Source organism: Aedes aegypti, chromosome 3 (genome assembly GCF_002204515.2).
Source record: "Aedes aegypti strain LVP_AGWG chromosome 3, AaegL5.0 Primary Assembly, whole genome shotgun sequence".
Lineage (NCBI taxonomy): Eukaryota > Metazoa > Arthropoda > Insecta > Diptera > Culicidae > Aedes > Aedes aegypti.
Window position 1 is genome coordinate 108035960 of NC_035109.1, and position 6784 is coordinate 108042743.

At 36.3% G+C, this 6784-nt stretch overlaps 1 long non-coding RNA gene across 1 annotated transcript; it reads left to right on the plus strand.

Moving 5' to 3' along the window:
• Positions 1-4216: 4216 nt before the first annotated feature.
• LOC110679343 lies at positions 4217-4788 on the plus strand. The gene is made up of 3 exons (XR_002502410.1): positions 4217-4330; positions 4388-4556; positions 4628-4788. It is a non-coding gene; the product is annotated as an uncharacterized LOC110679343 (long non-coding RNA).
• Positions 4789-6784: the final 1996 nt, after the last annotated feature.

The following is a 6784-nucleotide window of genomic DNA, read 5'->3' on the forward strand; positions in this document are numbered from 1 at the left end:
TCGTTGTATATTGACTTTATTCTACAACTTCAAAATCGCTTTATAAGCATTCATCTCAGCTTTTATTCAACTGCCACAAAATTGATTGAAAACAAATAAATGACTAAAAATAGCTAACACTGTATACATCAAATGCAGTGTATACCTTTACCATGAATCAATAACCACACTTTTAATAATTACCTGAATACTGGATTCAAACTCGAGACCTTCCCATGGTCAGCGGTATACCTTGCCATCTGCGCCATCCTTGAATTCATATATCAGCCTTCCAGTGCCCAATATAAACCTCTTGTTGCTTATTATTATTATATTATTGATCATGCTTGAGCTTCTATTCAACAATAACTAATCAACACGTGCTATGCTGATCAACAACTGAATAAGCGCATTACTTCTGCTGCTGTTCAGTACTGATGCGAGCTGAACTCAGAGGGCTATTTATAGCGCACAGTGAGAAAATTTGTTTCAATGCTGGTCAAAAATAAAGTTTATTCACAAAGTAAAAAGTCTGAAATAATTAATCGAATTTCATAATAAGTTTTAACTTGTTAAAATTGTTCATCTAACTATACTAAAATTCATTTATTAAATGTATAATATTTCTACTAGGTTAATATTTTAATTAATTGTCGCACTTTTTCCACCTCTCAACATTATACAAATATAAAATATATTTCAATCAATAATCCTATGTCAGAAGACTGATTTAAAATATTTTCTAAACATATTTGAATATTGTATTGAGAAAGCATCAGTTATTATTGTATCTAACATGTTTTTATATATTAGTAAGTTAGTGACGAATTCGCCAAAGGCGAAAAGCCACTCAAATAAAGATAAATAATAATAATATTTGTAAGTTGAACATTGCAATACATTAGGAATACAACGCAGTTTTTAGATATTTTGTCCATTTTTCAAAAATTTGGCTATGGTGTGAGCTATTTTGTAAGGCTTCTTTGTTGCTGAACAATGTGTTTAGTAATCGTTATTTTGGACTTCTTTGGATGACCTGCTCGGATGATATATGTTGTATTAGGATTTTATAAAATACCTATTCAGCTTTTAATCATGTTCATGTTAAACATGGAAACAGCTGAAGTGCGAAGCAACCAAAACGTTAGTTCGTCTCCTGTACATCTGTTTACACAATTATATTTGTTTGGTGGAATGTTGGCTCTTCAATAGAAGGAGAAATGACTTGTTCAACTCATTAGTAAAACAATCTTGACAAGTCGGCAGAGATTCTTTGGAGAAGTTTAATAAGTGTTGATTCTACTATTATTCATTCCAATGAAAAATGTTGAACATTGACTTAAATTTGGATCTAAATACCATCTTCTCAGCTCTTTGTAGGGCATTTTTTCAGCTGTCACCATTATTCAACAATAATTAACTATGTATATGTTTATTTGTGACACTGGACTGTAAGTTGGGTAACCACCTTCATGTAACTATTGTTAAATTATTATTTATACTTCGATTATCATTAAAAATGTTATGATTAGTAACTTTTTCCGATATCAATAACGTCGCAGATGATGGTCACTACATTTGGAAAAATTAAATTTTGATATTTTTAATCCAATGTGATTCGAACTTTACCCTCGTTGATCCATTACGTCGCCATTACGTCCATTACGTTTATCCATCCATCGCATACACGTCTTGGATTTGATTTGAAAAACATTTGAAACATTTGAAAATAACATGAAAAGACATAATACGTTTTGCTTGAATAACAGCATACACATATACTGTTATTCACATTGTTTATAAGTTTTACTAATCATGCTGGTCAACATTTTAAGTATTAGACACTGAAACTTTTGTACGATTTGTTGTTAATCAAATGTTCAATATTCTACTAAAATGATGGCTACAAGCTATAGAAGCTTTTAATCAGTCAATTGTTAAACTTCTTATGTGTCGTAGAACAAAAGTTACTAAATTTGCATTTTCGGAGGTTTATTCAGCTCTTATTCAAAACAAACTGCAAGTGGAATAACAGCTTTTTTATAAGCGGAAATTAATGTTATTCAATTAATGATTCAACTAAAAATTTGTTCAGCAATGGTTGCTGCTATGCAGCTTGTATTAAGCACGTAAGTATCTTAAAAGCTACCAATTGTTCCTTGGGATAATTAAAATAGTACCCCAGTATCCCCTAAATTTGATTGTAAAAATCTCATAAAAATGTTCTGCTGTAATTAATAGTGTTTTTGGTGAAATAGGCAAACATCCCAGCGGATTAGATTGAATTTCAGTTGATTTTCCTGACTACATATCGGAGTGATGAGAAAGTACAAACTAATAATTAAAAGCTAATTATTTTTATTAGAATAAGTATCCCCTAAATTTGATTTTAAAAATTCCCTAAAAATGATTTGCGGTGGTTAATAGTGTTTTTGGTTGAATAGGCAAACATTCCATAGGCTTAGTTTTATTTTTTGTTGATTTTGATGGTAGTGATAGTGACCATTGGCGAGCGGGACTGGTTTCACCACGGCACCGTTGGTCCCACATAGAGCTCCCTCCTCCAGTGCGAGTAGCGAGGTGGCGGTGGCAACTCGAGTGCGTAGTGGCAGGGTGGGTGATCAGTTTATGTTATTCAGGTTTGTACGAAGGATCTAATGGAATTGTTAACAGAACTCTTTTCTCCCAGTCGCTCACAGCCCTAAGAACTCCTAGAAGCGATTCTGGAGTTGAAAGGTGATTAATTTGGGCCATGTAATTTGATAAGTCTTGCTTTTCAGTCGCTTACAGCCCTAAGAACTCCTAGAAGCGATTCTGGAGTCGAAGGCTGACCAATTTGGTCTATGTGATTCAGGTTTGTACGAAGAAAACAATAATAATTTTATAACTAATATAATATATGATAATAATAACCTGAATTATTCAGGTTTGTACGAAGAAACTCGACAATTGTCGACTCACACGCCGCGCAGAATAAGCCTGAGTTATATTCGGCGGGATCCTACGAAACGCGGTAAGGCCTGAATTCGGAGGGAGTCGGCACTCTCCGCGTGCATGTGATTGTTCAGGATTCGAAGGTTTCGCTTGCCAATCGCGCCAAGAATTTGAATGTGGTTTCGAAGATCCAGACGGTGTTCTTCGCGGTGGCGGGAGTCCGCGAGCCTTCTCGGCAGGTTTCTGGTTCTCCAGGCCATTATGTCCACGGTCCACAAGGAATTCAGGCCTAGTGCAGCGACACGGAGCGTATCCTCGTACTCCGGAGGGTGCGGAATTATAATGTTAAATAAAATTTCAATTACAATCTGCTGCACGAACGGACATCATCGCAAAGGCAAACTGGAGGGGTCGAAATAAACAAACGGAATGACAGTTCTCTCTAAACACAGCTGTTAGTTTGCTGGCAGAATGTGCTGGCAAACTTGCTGTCGGTTGGTAAGTACTAGATATCTGTTCTAGTACTTGAGGTTTACACTTGACACTTGAAGTGTGAATGTACACTGTGAATTTTACTAGACTTATCAGAAGTTGTATGAGATGGAAAACACGAAAAAATTGCAGGTGCTCCCTCCTTAAGATTCCTCCATGCTTTTCACGGCATTCTAGATTACCTCATGAGCCATAAAATTTTGGGCAACTGCAAGGGACATGGGGGTCTTTAATTTGTCTTTGGTGGGAATGTTACTTAAATGAATGGATTTAACAAATTATGAACAGTTCGTCACTGTTAGTGTCGACATAGACTCCTGTACATAACTTCAAAAGCCCCATACATTTCCTTTTACCTGATTTTTTATCATTATAAAAAATAAACTTTGAATGGTTCGACGCTAAAAGTGTTGACTTACCGTATGTTCACGTTGTCTTTAGAGTACTGATAAATGATTTTTTGAACTGAGGTTGTATGAATTGCATCGCTTATTAAGGTGAATCCTGATCATGCAGCTATGATCCATCCCCACTAACAAAACTCCTTCCCGTGACAACCATGGAAATACAGAGGTGATCAAGGTCTCTAGGAACAATGGCTGTCACACCATCATTTCTTCCTTTTCCCTTACGGTCGGCCGGCGCCGTTATTGACTTTTCAATGTTTGCACTCAAAATAATCCAAATTTCGGTACTACGTGAAAAATCACGTAGATCCTAAATAGTGAACTTTTTCTGACTTTACCTGACTATGGTAACAGTGACCGAGCCATAGATAAACACAATGTGTTGCTCTGGTCATTTTAACAGTATCATCCTATCGCTCTTACGTGAAAACAGTTTCATTTCGACCGTGTTCACTTCATGATTCATTTTGTGTTGTGATCAATTCAAAGATGGCGTCGGTTGTAAATAAACTTTAAGAGTTGGTAGATTGATTTTGTTCGTTTATCTGCTAAATTCAAAAGTATATTTTTATTAGGTTTTTCTCATACTAATTTGAATTCTATTATCAAATCAATCATTGGACTATTTTTCTGGAAGGCGTCAAACGGGACATCACATAGAGTTTGCAATGTGAATCAGATTTGCGCACGGTTCCGGAAGAGACGGTGCTGTTCAAATTGTTCTTCTTTTAGTGAAAATTGAGCGTAAGTAAACTTGTTATATGGTGTAATGGTGAAAAAATAGTCATATTTGTGACATTCTCCCTCTGGTACAGGAGCATCGTCTGCGACCACTTGGCGGAAGATTCGAGCCCGAATTCTATTAGAACCATGCGATTTCATTAACAACTTAAATTAAACTGTGTCGGTATCTAATGTTGAATAAATACAATAAATACAGGTTGAACAAAAGTAATTATTTATTTTGTACCATTAAATTGATGTTTAAGAACACCAAAAGTAACAAGCAAAATTATTTGCAGCTACCGAATCCTAGTAAAATTCATTGGAAATGCACCTTGAGTTCCATCAAGCTATTTGATGAAATATACGAAAAAAACACTTAGTTGTTACACGGTTCTCCGATGACGTGAAACAAGTTCTTTGGTTCATTCATTCATTCACGATTCATTCATCGTCACCTACGATACCCTACCCGTAAAAGCTACGTGGAAAGTGCGATGGAAAAAAAACCACGTATGTTTCCCCTTAACAATGACGTTTGGATTATTTTGAGTGTGGAGTTCTCGAAAGTTTACAGTGGTCACACTATTATGGGTCTCCCACTATTATGGGTCATTTGCATTTGAATTGCATGTCTTGATCTTGTGCGTTAGAACTACACAGATTCCTAGTTTTTCTATCAGAAACAAAAAGATATCCTTAAGGTGTTCATTTTACCACCCCTTTCCCTATTGTTTTTACTTGCTAAGAAAAAATGAGTCTCATGCTGTTAAAATGCTGAACAACAATAATCTTTATTTAAACGTGTAATTAGTTTCGGCTTCAAGAGGTTGGAATTACTCATTCATTTTGCTATTCTATCACTTATTATTTAATTATTTACGACGTTTTTGTACCAGTTCAAGATTGACTTAAGTAGTGGTGTGGTTTGATTCGTGGTTAACTCACTTTGTCTCTCCATATAACAGAGCAGTGAAAGTAGTTGTTAGATCGCGAAATTTGTCAATCTTACTTACGTCGTTTTGTAATTTCGAAAATTAAATGCTATATGGCGAATACAGACAAACAGACGTCACACCCTCATCAATGTCCTTCGACCACATTTTCAACGATCGATTCAAATATGGGTAGATGGTCAATCCACCACCCGTAGCGCTCGCATCGTTTTTGTTCGTGTTTGACGTTTACACACTAACGCCTCCTGTAGGTCCATCGATCAAACAGAATGAATTTAGCATTGGGCGTACATGCTCTCGCGACTATTATTTTGATCCGGTAAGTACAAGAAGGTATCATCAAGGGTGGTACTGGCGGCTCTTTATTGCTACCCCAACGTGTCGCTGGTTCTAAAATGTAAACAACCATACAAAATACCGACCAAACAATGGTGAAGGCGTAATCAATTTTCTCGCAAACATGTATTTTGGGAATTTAGAAGAATTTTCTTATGAAGTTGCCAACAGCGCACTGCAAGAGCACGTAGCAAATAACTGCTTGCAAACACTTTCTTTCAAGCGCATTGATTACCTGTAATTTTGCGAAGAATGATTTTTACTTTTCCGCGTTAAGCCTTAAAACTGGTTCTGGACTTAGGTTGGCGGCTTTTCAATTTTACTCCCAGTTGACAGCCGCCCTCCACCCTTGGGTATCATTTTTTTACAAATATTGTCACGGTGCACGATTTAAACAAAAATCGGGCGCCATGTTACAATAAATCAGAGGCGACTAGTAACCTCACTTTTTACCTGTTCTACGCATCTAAAAATTCCTTTTTCGACAAATTGAGATCATAAAGCAAATAGCAAATAATTGTAAACTTCCTTTCTAGCAAATCTTCACTTGATAGATGCAAATTGGTTACATAAAATCAAAAATTTCTATTCGTGGAACAGGTAGATTTGAGGTTAGTGAATCGCCACTGCAATAAATGAATAAAAAAGATACACTGACACGTTAATGCTTCCAGTTGACGATTTGCCCTTTGAAGGAAGCACCACACTAGACGACGGACTAGCACCCAACGCCCAGTGGTACAGCCGGAGAACTTTCTGAACGAAAAGTTTTCCGGATTGAAGCGAGAATCGAACCCACATCCCTTGACTCGATGACTAAATGCTTGGTAGCACTCACCGCACGGCCTCGAAGCCCACGATAAATAAATCAACTAAGACAAATTTACAAGTTAACAATATACAAAACGTTCACTTTACCTCTTGATTAAGAAACCTAACCTAATTAAAATTCCTACG